Genomic DNA, 16,559 nt, shown 5'->3' with positions numbered 1-16,559 from the left:
CATTGCGAAATCCGAAACAGGATTCCGCCTTCGGATTCTGCAGCAAATCCAGCCCGTAGCACGCTATAAGAAAACGCAATTTCCTGCTCATGAGCGGAAATCAATTGCGATTTTCCGCTAGCAGGGGAGAAATCGCCTCATGCCACGATTTTGTGTGGGCTACGCACAGCCGGCTTCTATTGAAGTCAATGGAAGCTGTCTGCCCTGCGACCATTCTGCAATCATTATTGCGGCAGCCACGTTATCGCCATAGCGACGGCACGGTGCCCCCACATCTGTGCATGTTCCGGCCAACGCTCCAGCTGGCACATTCGCAGCAGAGGAGGCCGCGTCATCGCCGTAGTGCATGTATCATACGCTGCCCTTCTGTGAGCTACGTATGATACGCTGTATTTACGCAATACATTGCATACGGGCAGCGATTCGATACGCATCCCTGCTCTGAACAGAGCGTGGAATTCAGAAAAAAATATCAACCTGCGCGTGTCCAGGACGTCAGATGCGCAGTGCCAGCAGAGCGTATGGACCGTAATATGTAAATAGCGCAGGTGAGCCGCAGCGTTTTACGCATACGCCCGTGAGCATGAGCCCAGAGAAACTGCTTCAAGAACTGCCCATTATTTTCTATGGGAGTGTAAAAAAACGTATCACACTGGCATACAATTGGCATGTGATGCGATGCGTTTTTCTAGCAGTTTAGTATTGGGACCGCGGGCATTTTTTTTTTCATGCACTTGAAAATCGCCTGTAAATTTGATGCCAAATGTGCATTTTTATCACAAAACACATCGCATACGAATGGAAATCGCAGTCACATGACCTGCATCACCCTTCCCTCATGTGAATACGGCCTCTAAGTAACCAGATTTAACTCTTGGGGCGCCTTCACACTCGCGATAAAATCGATTCGAGTGAAAACGCAGAATTATGAAATAAATGAATTCTAATGGTTTCCTTCCCGTTCGCGATGTGGAGTCGAAAAAGGAAAATCGCAGCCTGTCCTATCTTTCTGCGTTTTGCAATTTTAAAATTTTTTTAAAATTTATTTATGTATTTTTCCTTCCTTTTTATCGCAGCGCCCAGACGTGCGAATTGCGGTTGCCAGCGTGCAGGAGCCCCGAGGATATGTTATGCAAGCGGCAGTGTACTTCCCCTTTAAATCCAGTTTCTATGTAATTTGCATATGACAATTCCCAGGGAAGGTGGAGAAGGAGCGCTTGTTTCCTGCTCGTCAGCCTCCTACCTGCAGCCGCTCTCACCTTTTGGGTTTGGCGTCACTTTGTGCATTTTGTTACTTTTAAATAAAGCTTGGGCTAAAAAAAAGAGAAGCAGCCCAGAACCAAAGTGCCGCAGCTGCCAGGAGCTGGAGATTGCTGGGAGTAAGGTATGTGCCAAGCCGGAGCCCCTGGCACTCCGCTGCCCCGTCCAGGTGTACCCCCCCTGCGTCAGGTGACCCCACCCTGCGCTCTGGGGACACTGCCTGTCAGTGCAGCACAGCAGGAAGTGACTGATCCCATCCAAATCTGCTTACTTGCACCTCGTTTGCGGTACGCAGCCGGCTTTAATCCTATAGCTGATCGGAAATGTTTTCCTTAATCCCCCCCGGCACGTCCAGGAGGGTCATGTGATAAGTTACCGCTGCGTGTCAATAAAGCGTAAAATGTAACAAAGTTTCCCAAAACTTCTGCCGAGTCCTAGTAACAAGTCTGAAGTTGTGTTTGTGGCGATTCGTATGCGGAGAGCACTACGGATCGCTAAAGCGAACGAGCAGAAGTGCGCATCCTGCGCTCTGTCAGGAGGGTTATGGACTCGTAGACTTTCTACTGAGCCCCCCTATACCGCCAGAACTGAGTGCTGCTACCCCTCCGCTTAGGGGGGATGGCACCCGCACCTGTACCTCGCTGATCGAAACTCGTCCCTATAACAAAGTATGTCAGAAGCTTCCTGAAGTTTACTTTATTGTTGTAGCATGAAAAGTTCTGTAACTTTCTTGGGGCTCATTCACATCTGCGCTCTTATTTTACATTTAGCCGCAGAACATCGGTTCCGTTTAGGGCCCTGCAAGATTCCGTGTTGTAATCGCAAGGGTTAACTGATGCAGAATTACAGGCTTATTTAAAGGGTTTTTATAGGCAGCGCCTGTTGTCAGTATTGGGGTAAGCGGGGCCGGAGTGGAAGCCGCTGCTCTGACCCCAGTGTAGTGGCCAACGCTCATAACTGCAGGGTAGAGTCTTGTTGAAATCAGTGGGAATTGCGCCTGCAATTACGAGCGCCGGCCACTACATGGGGGCGGCAGCAGCAGCTTCCACTGTGACCCCGATGTATCCCGGCACTGACAGTGGGCGCTGCCTGGAAAATCTCTTTACAGCATTTTCATTCCACATCAAAATCCATTGTGCCCCTGTGAAAGTTCACATGTTTGCCCCCCCCCCCCTCCTTTTTTTTAATGGGTGATGGAGCGGAAAAGTTTTCATCTGGTTCCGTTTTTAAATTAAATGAGAAAACGCTTTAACGCGCGTTCGAAAGTGGCACGCAAAATCGCTGTAAAAGGCTGTGGTTTCGCATGGCGTTTTCTGAACGGATGTGTGAGAGCGGCCTTAAAATCATTAAAAAAAAATAATTCTGGTTTCCATTTGAATTCCATCTTTGTATTCGTCCCATTTAAAAAAAAAAAAAAGCGTATCCCTCAAAATGGAATTCAGCAAGCTGCTGTGAACGAGTCCCGATGCTATATACAGATTCTACTAGTAGTTCATTGCTGTCAGTGAATGAGAACATTCTTGTTTACATCCAAAGGCTACAAGACCAAGTAGCACCCATGCTTCTCACAGCTGAGGGTTTGTTACAATTCTATCCAGTCTGGACAATCCTCTGTGAGCGAAACACCCCGGACTGCAGGCTGCTACATGTTACTGATACATTGTAACAAACCATCAGCACTGGATGGAGGTTCGTGCTGCTGATGTGTCTATGGCCCCCTGCCCCCTGATGTGTCTCTGGCCCCCTGATGTGTCTCTGGCCCCCTGATGTGTCTCTGGCCCCCTGATGTGTCTCTGGCCCCCTGGACTGCATAGGATTGCAAAACGCAATCCTATGCAGACAGCCGCGATTTGCTCGCATAAAAACATGCGCGGAAAACAAATCGCGGCAGGCTCTATGTCTGTGTGGGTCTCGGAGAGGCCGGCACAGAAATGTCTCTGACGGGGCCCCGGCTCTGCGCATGCGCCGGCTGGCCATCACATCAAAGAGCCAGAGCCGCGGGAGAGGTGAGCGCCGCACTGGTCCCTGCAGGGGCTCGAGCCGAGTCCCGCTGCGAGAACTCTCGCAGCGGGTTCCAATATGGCCGTCCGCAGGCGGCCTATCACACAGAGGATTGTCTAGACTGGACACAGTGTAATAAAGGGCCAATGGATGCCGGAATCTGAACGATTATCGTACTGTGTAAACGCTGTCGCGGCTGAACGGCGAATGGGAATCAATTTGCTTCTCATTCGTCCTTCAGCTTCAGGGATTGGCCGTGTGAACAGGCAGTTTATGAATGACTCCCTGCTTGCTGTTAATGGTGGCGGGCGGATGGATAACTCCGCCCCCATTCATTAGCGGTGATTATTGCTGGGACGACCTGTTCACATCGGATCTGCTACATTAACTTGCGGTAGAAATCTGACACTTTGCTCCGAGTTCTACCGCAGACTCGCACGCAGATTTGGGGTGCATTCACACAAACGGATTCCGCAGTGAATAGAGACCATTGCTTTCAGTGGGTTCATTCACAGCAGCGTATTTTCACGCCATTATCTTGTTGTGTATTGCGCACTGTAATAGCTCATTCACATCAATGGCCACGTGGAAATACGCAGAAAATGTGTGTTGTGTGCTGCGAGATGCACGGAGATGGAAGTCGTTGTTTTCAGTGGGTCTATTAACGTGTGCTTTTACGTAAAAAATGCAGCGTGTCCTATTCTGCGAGATCGCAGAAACCCGCGCATTGTTTGCTATGGACGCGTTAAAGCTCGCATTGCGCTCGTGTTCTTACGAGTACAATGCACATTTTTAATTTTCCTACTGAAAAACATGCTGTTTTCACAGTGATGCGATATATATATATATTTTTTTTGCGCATCGCACTTGCAGTGAGTCGCATTATTACAATCGCAGTATCGGTCCGAGAATCCATCCGAATAATCTGGCGTTGCAGATTTGGACTAGGAAGTCTTAACCTTTTCCAATCCAATTTGTATCCTGGTTTTCCTAGGGGGCTTACTCTTTTTTTGCCATTATACAACGGCGCTATCTGCTGGCTAAAGCCAGTACTGCTTGAGGTGATACGTTGGATAGGCTCCAACAGCAGAAAAGCTGGCAATATACAGTAAGAGAACCCCGACGGACGTCTTCCAACATCGGAGCTGTACAGCCTTAAATCATAATGTCTTCAGACGTCAGACAGTGGATTGGAAAGGGTTAAAATGTGCCGCTATCTGACAGTGAGGCTACCTTCACACAGGCGAGAGCGATATCGGGCCGAGAAACCCATCCTGATGTCACACTTGCCAACTTGCTATGTCCCCGCGGATGGGAGTCGTTCTTCACACGGATCGGCAAGTGTTTCCCATTGAGTTCATCACACGGCATGCGATGTGTCTGACTGTCCCATTGGAAACAATGGCCGATGTGTTCTGACGGCCGCGAAAAAAAACAAACATGCAGCGATTTAATTTTTTTTTCCGTTTACCTCGCCGCATCACTGTGGGGGAAAATATCACTCGTGTATGACTGCATTAAAAGAATAGTCATATTGGCGCGTCTCGCAATGCATAAAACGTGCGTTTAGATTCAGGTCACTTTCACACATAAGACTTTGTTCGTTGCGAAACGCACAAATATAAATCCCATTCTTTTGAATACAAGCAACTTTATTTTTTTTCACGCCCGCATTGCGGTGCTGGAAAACATCATGTCATGTTCTAACTAGAGACGAGCGAGTATACTCACTAAGGCACATTACTGAAGCGAGTAGTGCCTTAGCCGTGTATCTCCCCGCTCGTCTCTAAAGATTCGGGGGCCGGCGTGGGTGACAGGTGAGTAGTGGGGGGGAGAGAGAGATCTCCCCGCTCTCCCCCACCGGCCCCTGAATCTTTAGAGATGAGCGGGGAGATACTCGGATAAGGCACTACTCGCTCCAGTAATGTGCCTTAGTGAGTATACTCGCTCATCTCTAGTTCTAACTGTTCACGCTCCCTAGAACACATCGCCATCGGTTTCAATGGGCCCTTTAATGCCTCCCATGCCGTGTGATGCGACAGTTCCCATTGGAGTGAATGGGAAGCCCTTCCGATAGTCTATTGCATAAGAAGATTGGAACGTCACCGATGCCGGGCTTTTTTTGTACTTCGCACATTCACGAGCGCGATATTTGGCTCCGCTTCACCCCTTGCCCGTATGTAGGTGCCCGACTCTGCTGGATGGTAACAATCTGGCGCGTCTTTAGACTGTCTAGTCTTATTTTATGGATTAGTATGTCAAACATTGGTGCAATTTTTGGCGCATTTAGGGCGCTTCTCTAACGGCCTAGTCGTAAAAAGCGCCGGTCAAACTTTCAGTAGTAAATCTGCCCCAACTTCCAATTTAATGTAAAAGTTCTGGAATTTACTATTCTACTTTGTGTTTCTATTTTTTCCGGTTTGATGCTTGCTGTCAGTGAATGATAACATTCCTGTTTACATCCAGAGACTGAAAAAATATATAGACCCAATTCTTCTGGCAGCTGAGGTTTTGTTACAGTTGTATCCAGTCTGAACGTTCTGTGACCTAAACAGCCAAACTGATACATTGTAATAAACCCTCAGGACCAGAGACTCTATTTAGCTGGCAGAGGATTGTCTAGACACAATTGTAACAAACCCTCAGATGCAAGAAGTACTCAAAAATTAAAGGGAACCTGCCATCAAGTTTTTGCAATGCAATCTACGATCAAACCTTTACCAGCGCTACTAATGAGACTTCCCTATGGTTATTTGGGGGTGTTCTCCGGGCCCCGGTACCTTTTACAATCTGCTTTTGAAGTCTTTTGAACCGTATTCTAATGAGTTGAAGAGAATCAAAAACAGCGCCATCACTCTCCACAGGTTGTGTGTGGTATTGCAGCTTGGGGCGTCCCATTCAGGTTCACACTGAGCACACGTGACAGATGTGGAGGAGTCTAGAGATGATGGAGGTCGGGATCTGATGATTAAGGGTTGGTTGCACCAACCATGCTGCTGATCCAGGTTTAGTTAACTTGCAATCAGCTGTTAAACTTGGTTTAAAGGGGTTTTCCAGGGAAATCCTGTTGCCGTATCCTCAGATGGGTCCTCAATAGCTGATCGGCTGCAGTCCGCAGCTCAGGAACCTGGCCGATCAGATGAGTTGGAGCAAGCTGTCAGCACACAGGGGCCACCTGCAGAAGGCGCTGTTCCAACCCCTGTGTAGTGGCTGATGCTTGGAACTGCAGGCGCAGCTTCCATTGACTTCAAATCAGACCCCAGCTTGCAGTTACAAGCGCCGGCCACTGACAGCATGGGCCCGCTCAACTGATTGCCAGCTTCCCAGGTGGTGGTTCTCAGGCGATCATCCTTGGGATGCGCCATCAACAGTACTGTGCCCGGAAAACTCCTTTAAGGCCTCCTTCCCACGAGCGTGACGGGCTCCGCAGCGTAATATTCCGCTGTGAAGCCCGTCACGGCGCCCCCCAGAGCCCCTATACTTACCTGCGGGAGATAGCGTGAAATCGCTTCCCCGCCCACCGCCGCGCGTCACCGCCCGTCACCGCCCACCACCGCCGCGTCACCGAGCGTGTCACGTGACGCGGCCGGCCGCGTCACGTGACGCGGCCGGACGCGTCATTTGGCGTCAGATGACGCGCGGCGGTGGGCGGGAAAGCGTTTTTTCACGCTATCTCCCGCTGGTTACAGCGGGAGATAGCGTGAACGGACGGCTTCCATTGACTGCAATGGAAGCCGTCAGTGCGTACAGCCCGTCCTCACCCGCAGAAAATAGAGCATGCTGCGGGTGAGGACGGGAGAAATCGCGGTGCGTAATTCCGCGGTGGAATTACGCATCGTGAGCATTGTGCTATTAGGTTCAATAGAACCTAATAGCAGCGGGCAACGCAGCGGATTTTCGCCGCGAATTACGCGGCGGAAATCCGTTCGTGGGAAGGAGGCCTAAAAAGGAGATGTCCCGAGGCAGCAAGTGGGTCTATACACTTCTGTATGGCCATATTAATGCACTTTGTAATGTACATTGTGCATTAATTATGAGCCATACAGAAGTTATAAAAAGTTTTTTACTTACCTGCTCCGTTGCTAGCGTCCTCGTCTCCATGGTGCCGACTAATTTTTGGCCTCCGATGGCCAAATTAGCCGCGCTTGCGCAGTCCGGGTCTTCAGCAGTCTTCTATGGAGCCGCTCGTGCCAGAGAGCGGCTCCGTGTAGCTCCGCCCCGTCACGTGCCGATTCCAGCCAATCAGGAGGCTGGAATCGGCAGTGGACCGCACAGAAGAGCTGCGGTCCACGAAGGTAGAAGATCCCGGCGGCCATCTTCAGCAGGTGAGTATGAAGACGCCGGACCGCCGGGATTCAGGTAAGCGCTGTGCGGGTGGTTTTTTTAACCCCTGCATCGGGGTTGTCTCGCGCCGAACGGGGGGGGGGTTAAAAAAAAAAAAAAACCCGTTTCGGCGCGGGACATCTCCTTTAAGGAAAAAGTGTTGCACCAATGTCTTCTGATCGAAGACCAGGTTCAACCTAGAAGTGTAACATGCGTGGTGATTGGTGACTGTAGTCAGCTGACCTTCCCGGCCTTTATAGCATAGCAAAAACACGGCTGCTACCAGAAGCAAATGTGGGTGTAATTTCGCCACTCGGTCTAATCTGCCATCTTGGATTTCGGCTGCTAAACTAAATTCAACTAGTAGGATCCGCCAAAATTGGTCGATCAAATTGAGCCGAGATTACGGGCTAAACCGTGTTGGTGCACCATTTTACTAACTTGACCTATGATCAAAACTTTGGTGTAACTGGCCCTTTAAAGGGGTATTCTGGGCTGTTTTAACTGCTGACCTACTCTTTTTGGATAGGTCATCAGTAAAGATAAGCAGATAACTGCCTAATCGGGCGAAAAGATTCGGGGGGCGCCAGGGGTGAGCAGGGGGTTGCGGGGGTGGGAATGGGGGTGGAGAGAGAGCGCCCCCCGAAAAAAGCGATGCTCGTTTGAGTAATTGCCCTAAACAAGCACGTTCGCTCATCTCTAGTCATCAGTAGTTGATGGTCGGGGGTCCGCTCCTCGGGGTCCCTGGTCATCAGCTGACCAGGCTGGATATCATCGGTGCTCACCGCAGAAAGTACAAGAGCCGCCCTGGTATTACTGTTCATGGTCAGGACTGTGTGTGACTCCTGACCATGAGAGAAGCAGGAAGTGAAGGTGAAGCATGCTTGACAATCTCAGTGTCAATTGCTTAGAAGGCAATTCCCTAACACCAGCGGATGCTGTCTGGAGCGTCACTTCAGAGGCGCTTCTGTCTTATCAGCTTAGGACTCCGGCCGTCATTATATTAACAGCCGGGTCTGGAAGAGCCTTTAATCCTCTTTGACAGCCATCTGCTCTCTCCGCTCACCCGGATGAGCTTCATTCCCAGTGATTCCTGACGTTTGCCGCAGAAGTGATTCTCGGAGCTCATTCAGAGGAATTATCCTCACTGGGACGACCTGCCTTGCGTCTGCGCCCAACAGATCGTCCCGTGTAAAAGGGGCCTGAGTCTTGCTCATACGGCTGTTGGGGTGCGTTCACACGGGCGGGTTTCTCACTTTGCAAAATGCGCAAAACTCGCACTGAAATAGACGCCATTGTTTTCAGTGAGTCTATTTACATGTGCGATGCTGCGAGATTGATAAATCATAGCGTGTTCTGTTTTTCTGCGAGTCCACAAAAATCTCACCCACTGTTTCCAATGGGTGTGAAATAAAATTAGCAGCGCACTCGCATGTAAGTGTCACGTGAAGGTGATGCGATCGCTCATTTTTCCTATTGCGACTTTCAATCGTGTGAAAACTGAAATGTGATCATTTGTTCTCGCAAATCGCAACGCGTTCATAGTGACATCACAATTTTTCAAGTTTAACATCGCGCATGTGAACGCACCCTTATTCAACCTGTGGGATTATATTGACAAACCTGTATTACCTGGACGAGGTTAGGACTTTCTAACATATTGAGGGTCACTCACGGCCGAGCGCGATTATCGGTCCTAGAACTCGGACTGATATTGGGCTTGTAAAATTGTGGCGATCACCGTGACTGCGTTGCCATTTGCATATTACATAGCGGAAGATGCAATTTTCACACGCATGAATATCATACATTTTCATTAGGAAAAATGTTAAATCTCATCACCCCCACATGTGCATGCAAGTGCGACACCATATATTTTATTTCATTTTTTTCTCCCTCATTGGATACAATGGGAGGGATTTCTGTGGCCTCGCAGAAAAATAGAACCTGCTGCAATCTTTCTATTTAGCAGCACCGCTGTGAGAAAAAAGACTCGCACACGTTTGTTTGTTTTTTACACCCTGTTTTCTGCGTGTTCTGACAAAACTAAAATCACTTGAGTCTCTAAGACCTGATGGTGGATACACAAGTGCCCATCATACCGGCTGGAGATTTCAGTGCCACACGGAACTTCCACGCTTTTAACCTCTTAAGGACATGGCCTATTTTGCTTTTGAGGACCAAACAATTTTTGGTATTTTTTCATCTCCATTTTTTTTAAAAGCCATAACTTTTTTTTTATTTTTCCGTTGACGCGGACGTATAAGGGTTTGTTTTTTGTTTGGCGAACTGTAGATTTTATTGCGGCCATTTTTGGGTACATGGACTATATTGTAAAACTTTTAGTAATTTTTTTTTATGATCGTAGGGAGAAAAAATGCATCAATTCTGCCATAGATTTTGGTTTTTTTTTTAAAGTGTTAATTATGCAGCATAAATGACACACTACATTTTTTTTCTGCGCGTCGGTACGGTTACAACGATACCAAAATTCTTATATTTTTTTAGGTTTTTCCACAATAAAACCCCTTTTTTTTTTGGAATTATTTTTTTTTTCTTAACTCGCTCCATTCAAAGTGCTATAACTTTTTTATTTTTCCATGGACGGAGCTCTGTGGGGGCTTATTTTTTTGCGAAATGAGCTGTAGTTTTTATTGGTACCATTTTGGGGTACATGCGTTTTTAAAAAAATCACTTTTATTGCGTTTTTTGGGAGGCAAAATGCAAAAAATTAGTTTTTAGCATTTTTTTATGCTTTTTGTCGTGCAGGATAATAAGCATGTTCAATGTATTGTATGTGTGATTACGGATGCGTCGATAGCAAATATGTGGGTTTTTAAATTTTTTTTTTTTTTATGCTAATATGAGAAAAAGCTCTTATTTTTACACCATCTGTGTCCCTCTGACGGACTTTTACTGCAGCACTAATGATCGCTATAATAAGGCATGGCAGGACTTCTCTCCTGCCATGCCTTATCGTTTACTATAGCGATCACAGGCTATGGCAATACAGGACGCCAGTATCTGGCGTCCTGTTGACATAGAAACCAGCCGGGGTTAAGCTTCATGAAAACACATTTCAATCTATCTGCCCATCGAATCTCCCAGGACTCTGGGGGTACATATATGGATTATCGGCAGTAATGTTTTTGTGGATCTCTTGCCATATGTACGTTCCATCTCGCATCACAGATCGGTTGGACATCTACTTTGTTTGGAAGATACAGAAAATACTAATTTCCGTGGCATTGGGTTCATAGACTGCATGTCAGAACACAATATAACGCAGTACTACGCTATTGCATTAAACTCTGAGCGATGAAATGATAGCAAGTTCAATCCCCCATGGGGGGGGGGGGGGTAAAAATAAGTTTCATTATTAGAAACAATAAAAGGTAATAGTGTTAAGAAAAAACTTTTCCTATATTTTATTTTTTTTTTTAAGGGAAAGAAGTAAAACTTAAAAAAACCCAAAAAACTATTTTGGTATCGCTGCATCTATAAAAGCCTGATCTATCAAAGTGACGCATTATTTGCCTCTCGCAGTGAATGTTGTTGGGGGGAAAAAACACAACAGCAGAACTGAGCGTTTTTGGTCATCCTGTCTGCAAGAAAAAAAATGGGAATTCTTTCTACCGATAATTCCCTTTCTTGAAGGCATCATGACAGCATACGCTGGAGGTTGCTCACCAGCTGGCCTGATGGGACAGGAAGAGGCAGAAGATAAAAGGCACCTCCCCTCCACCAACACCAGTGCGTTCCAAATAACCACAGTGACAGAAGGTGCGTTGTTTTTTTTTTGTTGGCATCCCACACCTTGGACAATGAAATTATATGCATACACATTACCTCATGTGTTAGACAAAACAAGGATAACCATGTGGGGGGGGGGGGGGAGCCCGTATGCTGTCATGATGCCTTCAAGAAAGGGAATTATTGGTAAAATTTCCCTTTTCCCTACAACATCATGACCGCATACGCTGGAGGAATACCAGATAACTGGCATGGGCTTTTTTAGGGAGGGACTACCACTTGTAGACTAGATTTAATGTCCAGCCTGTAATGTTTAATAAAGGTATGACTAGAAGTCCACGTGGCCGCGCTCCAAATTTGTTCAAATGAGGCGTGTGCTCTTTCCGCCCAGGAACACGCCACCGCCTGGGTAGAGTGGGCTTTCAGTCTTTCTGGGGGAGGGATGCCCTTGGCCTTGTAAGCCTCCTGGACGGCTCGCCTGAGCCACCGGGCGATCGAATCTCTAGAAGAAATTGAACAAAAAGTTTGTCAGTCTTTCTGAGACTTTCCATCACCTCAAGGTACGCTAGTGCAGCTCTTTTAATGTCTAGATGATGGAGCTTCTGCTCCCTTTCGTTTTTGAAGTTTTGGCAAAAGGCTGGAATAACGATTGGCTGGCCTCTAGGAAATCTGACAAGACTTTGGGTTGAAAGGAAGGGTCTAAGGTAAATACGATCTTGTCAGGGTGAATAGTCATATATAGGGTCCTCTGTGAAAGGGCCTGGATTTCACCCATGCTCCTAGCCGATGTGACTGCCACAAGAAGGGCTACCTTATACGTCAGCATGGCAATGGATAGGTCTCTAAGAGGTTCAAACGGGGGTTCACAAAAGGCCTGAAGGACTATAGTCAGATACCAGGGGGGCGCAGTAAACCTCGTAAATGGATGAAGTCTACTCGCCCCTCTAAGAAATTTCTTAATCCATCTGTGCTCTGCAAGCGTGAGATGAAAGCCCCCAAAGCTGCCACATGGACTAAAGGTATTTGGACTTAACCCTTTATCCAGGCCCTCCTGGAGGAAATCTAGAATTCTACGGATATCTGGTTGCTCTAACTGTTGAATATCTTGACCCATCCATTTTGAAAAAATTTTTTTCCAAATTTTTGAATAGATCTTTTTTGTCGAGGGCTTAAGGCTTTCGCAGATAATGGAAACCACATTACTAGATAGGCCCTTTCCTAAGAATTTTACCCGTTTAAGATCCAGGCTGTCAGCCTGAACTTGTGAACTTCCGGGTAAAGGAGAGGACCCTGCGGCAATAGGTCCGGACTTGACGGAAGATGGAAAGGCTCTCCCACTGACAGAGATCTCAGGAGAGGGAACCAGGGCCTTTTGGGCCAATAAGGCACTACTAGAATTACTGACAGGTTTGACCGCAGTAATTTCCGTAGGAGGAGCGGAATCAAAGATAAAGGGGTGGAAAGCGTAAGCTAAGTCCCAAACCCAGGGGTGAGAGAGGGTGTTCATGCCTAAGGCTTGTTTCCCCAAGCCTCGGGAAGAAAAGAGACGGCACTCGGTATTTGTGCTTGACGCAAACAGGTCTATCTCGGGTACCCCCCCCCCCCCCCCCATTTTGTCACAAGCAGGCTGGACACCTCGGGATGGAGCTCCCACTTTCCTGGGTCCACTTTCTTGCTGCTTAGAAAGTCCGCGGCTATATTCTCGGCTACTTTTATATGGAAGGCCGACAGTGACCTGGTTGTGAGTTCCGCCCACTGAAGGATCCTTCTTGCCAGCTGCTGAAGAAGAGAATTCCTGGTGGTACCCTGGTAGCGAATGAGTGACACTGCCGAAATGTTATCGTAAAAAATCCTCATGTGCTTCATCCCTAACGCTGTTTGTAGGTTACGTAGGGATTTCTAAACCGCATTAAGTTCTCTAAAGTTGGATGAATTGGATCTCGGCTGTGGAAGTGGTCCCAGGGAACCACACTAATGAAGAAGTCATTAACCCCAGGATCCGCATCGCCTCTCTGATTGATTGATACTCTAGATTTCTTATATAGAGAAGATTCATCTAAAATGAGCTGTTTCCTTGGGGGAGGAAGGGACGAACATTAGAGACGAGAATCCAAAATGACTCCCAAGAATTTTTTTCCTGGTTTCCAGTTCCATGTTGGATTTCGGATTATTAATGACCCAGCCCAGGTCCTGAAATAACCGAAGTGTGGAACTCAAGTGTGATTTCAGAATTGTCGGGGAATCCGCCACCAGAAGGAAATCATCCAGATATGGCATGATAATAATCCCCTGATTACGAAGAAAAGCTATCATATCAATCACCACTTTGGAGAACACCCATGGAGCGGGGGAAATTCCAAAGGGTAGGCAGATAAACTGGTAGTGACGGATTTCTCCTTCAATTTTCAGTGCAAATCTTAGGAATTGTTGCGAATTAACGTAAATGGGGATGTGATTCTATGCATCCTTTAAGTAAATTGTAGCCATTACATTATCCCTACCAATCAGGGGGGTTAAGGTTCTAATAGTCTCCATTTTGAATTTTCTGTACTCAATAAATTTGTTTAACTCTTTAAGATTAATTTTGGTGCGATGCAAACCATCTGGTTTAGGAACCAGAAAAAGTGGGGAGTAAAACCCTTTCCCCCATTCCCTTTTGGAGACAGGGTTAACCACACCGAGATCTAGCAGGTTCTGTACACCCTTAAGGAGAGCCTGCTCTAGGGCTGGAGACTGCACCGAGGTTAACACAAACCTATCTGGAGGGCGAGATTCTAGCTCAATCTTGTAACCCTCCACCACCAGATGTAAAACCCCTTGGTTGGTAGTTCTATTTTGCCAACTGTTACAAAAGTGAAGTAGTCTTCCGCCCACCAGGCACGGAGATATAGACTGAGGGACAACAGTAAAAGCCTTACCTCTTCCTCCCTTCGGATAAGACCACCTTCCAGGCTTTACTTTCCCTATATAAGCTGCAACTGAGGGACGCAGAGTGAAGGGTCTTTTGGGAGTTCTGATAGCTGGCAGTCCCTGGTTTTTGTCTGCTGCCTTTTTCCAGCAGGCGCTCCCAGGTCCGGTCCGAAAATGTGTAGACCCCGAAAGGGTAAAGTACACAACTTATTCTTGGAGGTTATGTCTCCTGACCATTCTTTTACCCAAACTGCCCTTTTGGCCGTGTTGCATATAGCTGCCATGCGGGCTCCAAAGCGGACCGACTCCATGGAAGCATCCACCAGGAAACCTGTGGCCATCTGAAGCAGAGGGATGCTGCTCGCAATTTCCTCCCCGGAGGCTTTCTGATTAATCATGGAAGCAAGCTGATCCAGCCAAACCGCCTTGGAGCGAGCCACCGAAGTGGCCGCAATATTAGATTTCATTACCGGACTGGAGGTGGACCAAGCATTCCGCATGGTCATGTCCACTTTGTTGTCCATAGAATCTTTTAAATGGGACGTATCCTCAAAGGGTAGCCCTATTCTCTTTGTTACCATAGAGATAGTTGTGTCAACCTTTGGCGTTTCGTCAAAGATAGCCACATCATCGTCAGCAAACGAGACGCTCCTTAAATTCTTTGGAAATTAACAGAGTTTGATCCACACAGTTCCATTCATTAAGGATCAATTGCTTAAGTGTGGCATTTACTGGAAACGTGGATCTACGTTGTGGAAGCAGACCCTCGAACATGTCGTCCTGCGCTGTGCGATTTTGCTGAACTTCTTCCTCCACTTGCAGGGTTCTGCGAACTGCTTTGTTAGTGGCGGAAAAAAATTTTTTTCTCCCCCTGCGACACTTCCCCCTAGATCTTCCAGATCAAATTCCTCCGCCATGTCAGTCGGACTCTGACCTAGCCATAGTGGACCTTCTTGTGGCCCCCGAGGGCCCTGGTTGGAGGTCAGTGAGGGAGGATTGTACTTCTTCCCGGACAACCGACCGGATTTCGGCCATAAGGAAAGAATTTTCTTCCTGCAAAATTTTTGCTGAGTCGGTAACACATAATGTTTTGGCATAGGAGTCGTCAAGCTTTGCCAAGCATACTGGACACTTCTTACTTGTCCTCCTAGCCTCCCTAGGTTTTTGAGTATCCCTGTCCTGAAATGACAAGGGAGAACTCAGTAAGGAAGTGTAGTGCAGGTGTTTTTAGGTTGGCCCACAGGACCACTTACAGTTTAAAGATTGTCTGGGTCCTCCCTGGCCAACATCCTGCGCTTGTGGGATCAGATTCCTGTCCTTAGGAAGCGATTCCCGGCGTGTACTAGCCACCAGCAGCGTTGTCCTGGAGCAGGGGCTTTAAATTTTAGAATTTGGCCGCGCTAACCCACGCCCCTTCCATGCACTCCATCTGACGCCCCCCCCCCCCCTTGTGGAGCGTCTGACATCATCGCTGATGCCAGGGAGACCCTGTTGTAGCGGCCGCCGCCTGTATGATGGCCGCGGTGGTGCTGGAAAGTCTGTCCTTGGACCCAGGCCCACACAGTGCCCGGTTAGCACCCAGGTGAGGTACTTCCCACTGGGGTAACCGGGGCTGCCAGAAACGATGTCGCCCGCTGCAATCAGTAAGTCCTGATCCGGCGGTATGTGACAGCACACGCTGGAGCTCTGCCGCTGCTGTCCTGGAGGGACTGGAAAAATGCTGGTGTTGGTGGAGGGGAGGTTTCTTTTATGCTCTGCCGCTTCCTGACCCTTCAGGTCAGCAGGGGAGCAATGTCCAGCGTATGCCGTCGGAGGGAAATGTAATTAAAAAAAAAAATCAAAAAGTTGTATGTACTCCAAAATGGTAGAAGCTACAGGACGTATCACAAGAACACGAGCCCTCACACAAATGTGTCGACCGATACATAGAATAAGTTATGGCGGCAGTATCATATCGTCTTTCCATATTGTGTACGTCGTAAAAACAAGACTCCTCCCCCCCCCCCCCCCCCCCCACCCAAAAGATGGCAGAATTTTTCTTTTTTTTTTCTCCATTTTCTTTTCACTCCATTTAACAATTATTAATAGTTTTTTAGTACATTTAGGCCCAATGCACACGGCTGGATTTGCATTGCGGAATCTGGAGCGGGCAGAGTCCTCCGTATCCCGCAGCAAATACTGGCCATAGCATGCTAAGTAAAAGCACGTTTCCATGCCCACGAGTGGAAATCTATAGCGTTTTTTTTTTTGTTTTTTTTTTTTTATTTATTTTTTAAGCTTCCGGGGGGAGAATCGCAGCATGCTCTATTTTG

At 47.6% G+C, this 16,559-nt stretch overlaps 1 protein-coding gene across 4 annotated transcripts in view; it reads left to right on the top strand.

The window, feature by feature from the left end:
- The first annotated feature begins 1,259 nt into the window (after window positions 1-1,259).
- PATJ (PATJ crumbs cell polarity complex component) overlaps window positions 1,260-16,559 on the top strand; it is a 264,895-nt gene continuing 249,595 nt past the window's right edge. For all 4 annotated transcript variants that reach the window (XR_010791282.1, XM_066597729.1, XM_066597728.1 and 1 more), the window contains exon 1: window positions 1,260-1,384. The gene's annotated coding sequence lies outside the window, so the exon portion shown is untranslated. The remainder of the gene's footprint in view (window positions 1,385-16,559) is intronic.

Source organism: Eleutherodactylus coqui, chromosome 3 (assembly GCF_035609145.1).
Source record: "Eleutherodactylus coqui strain aEleCoq1 chromosome 3, aEleCoq1.hap1, whole genome shotgun sequence".
In the NCBI taxonomy this organism is placed as follows: Eukaryota; Metazoa; Chordata; class Amphibia; order Anura; family Eleutherodactylidae; genus Eleutherodactylus; species Eleutherodactylus coqui.
The sequence above is the reverse complement of the archived record's forward strand: the minus strand, read 5'-3'. Positions and strand labels throughout refer to the sequence as shown.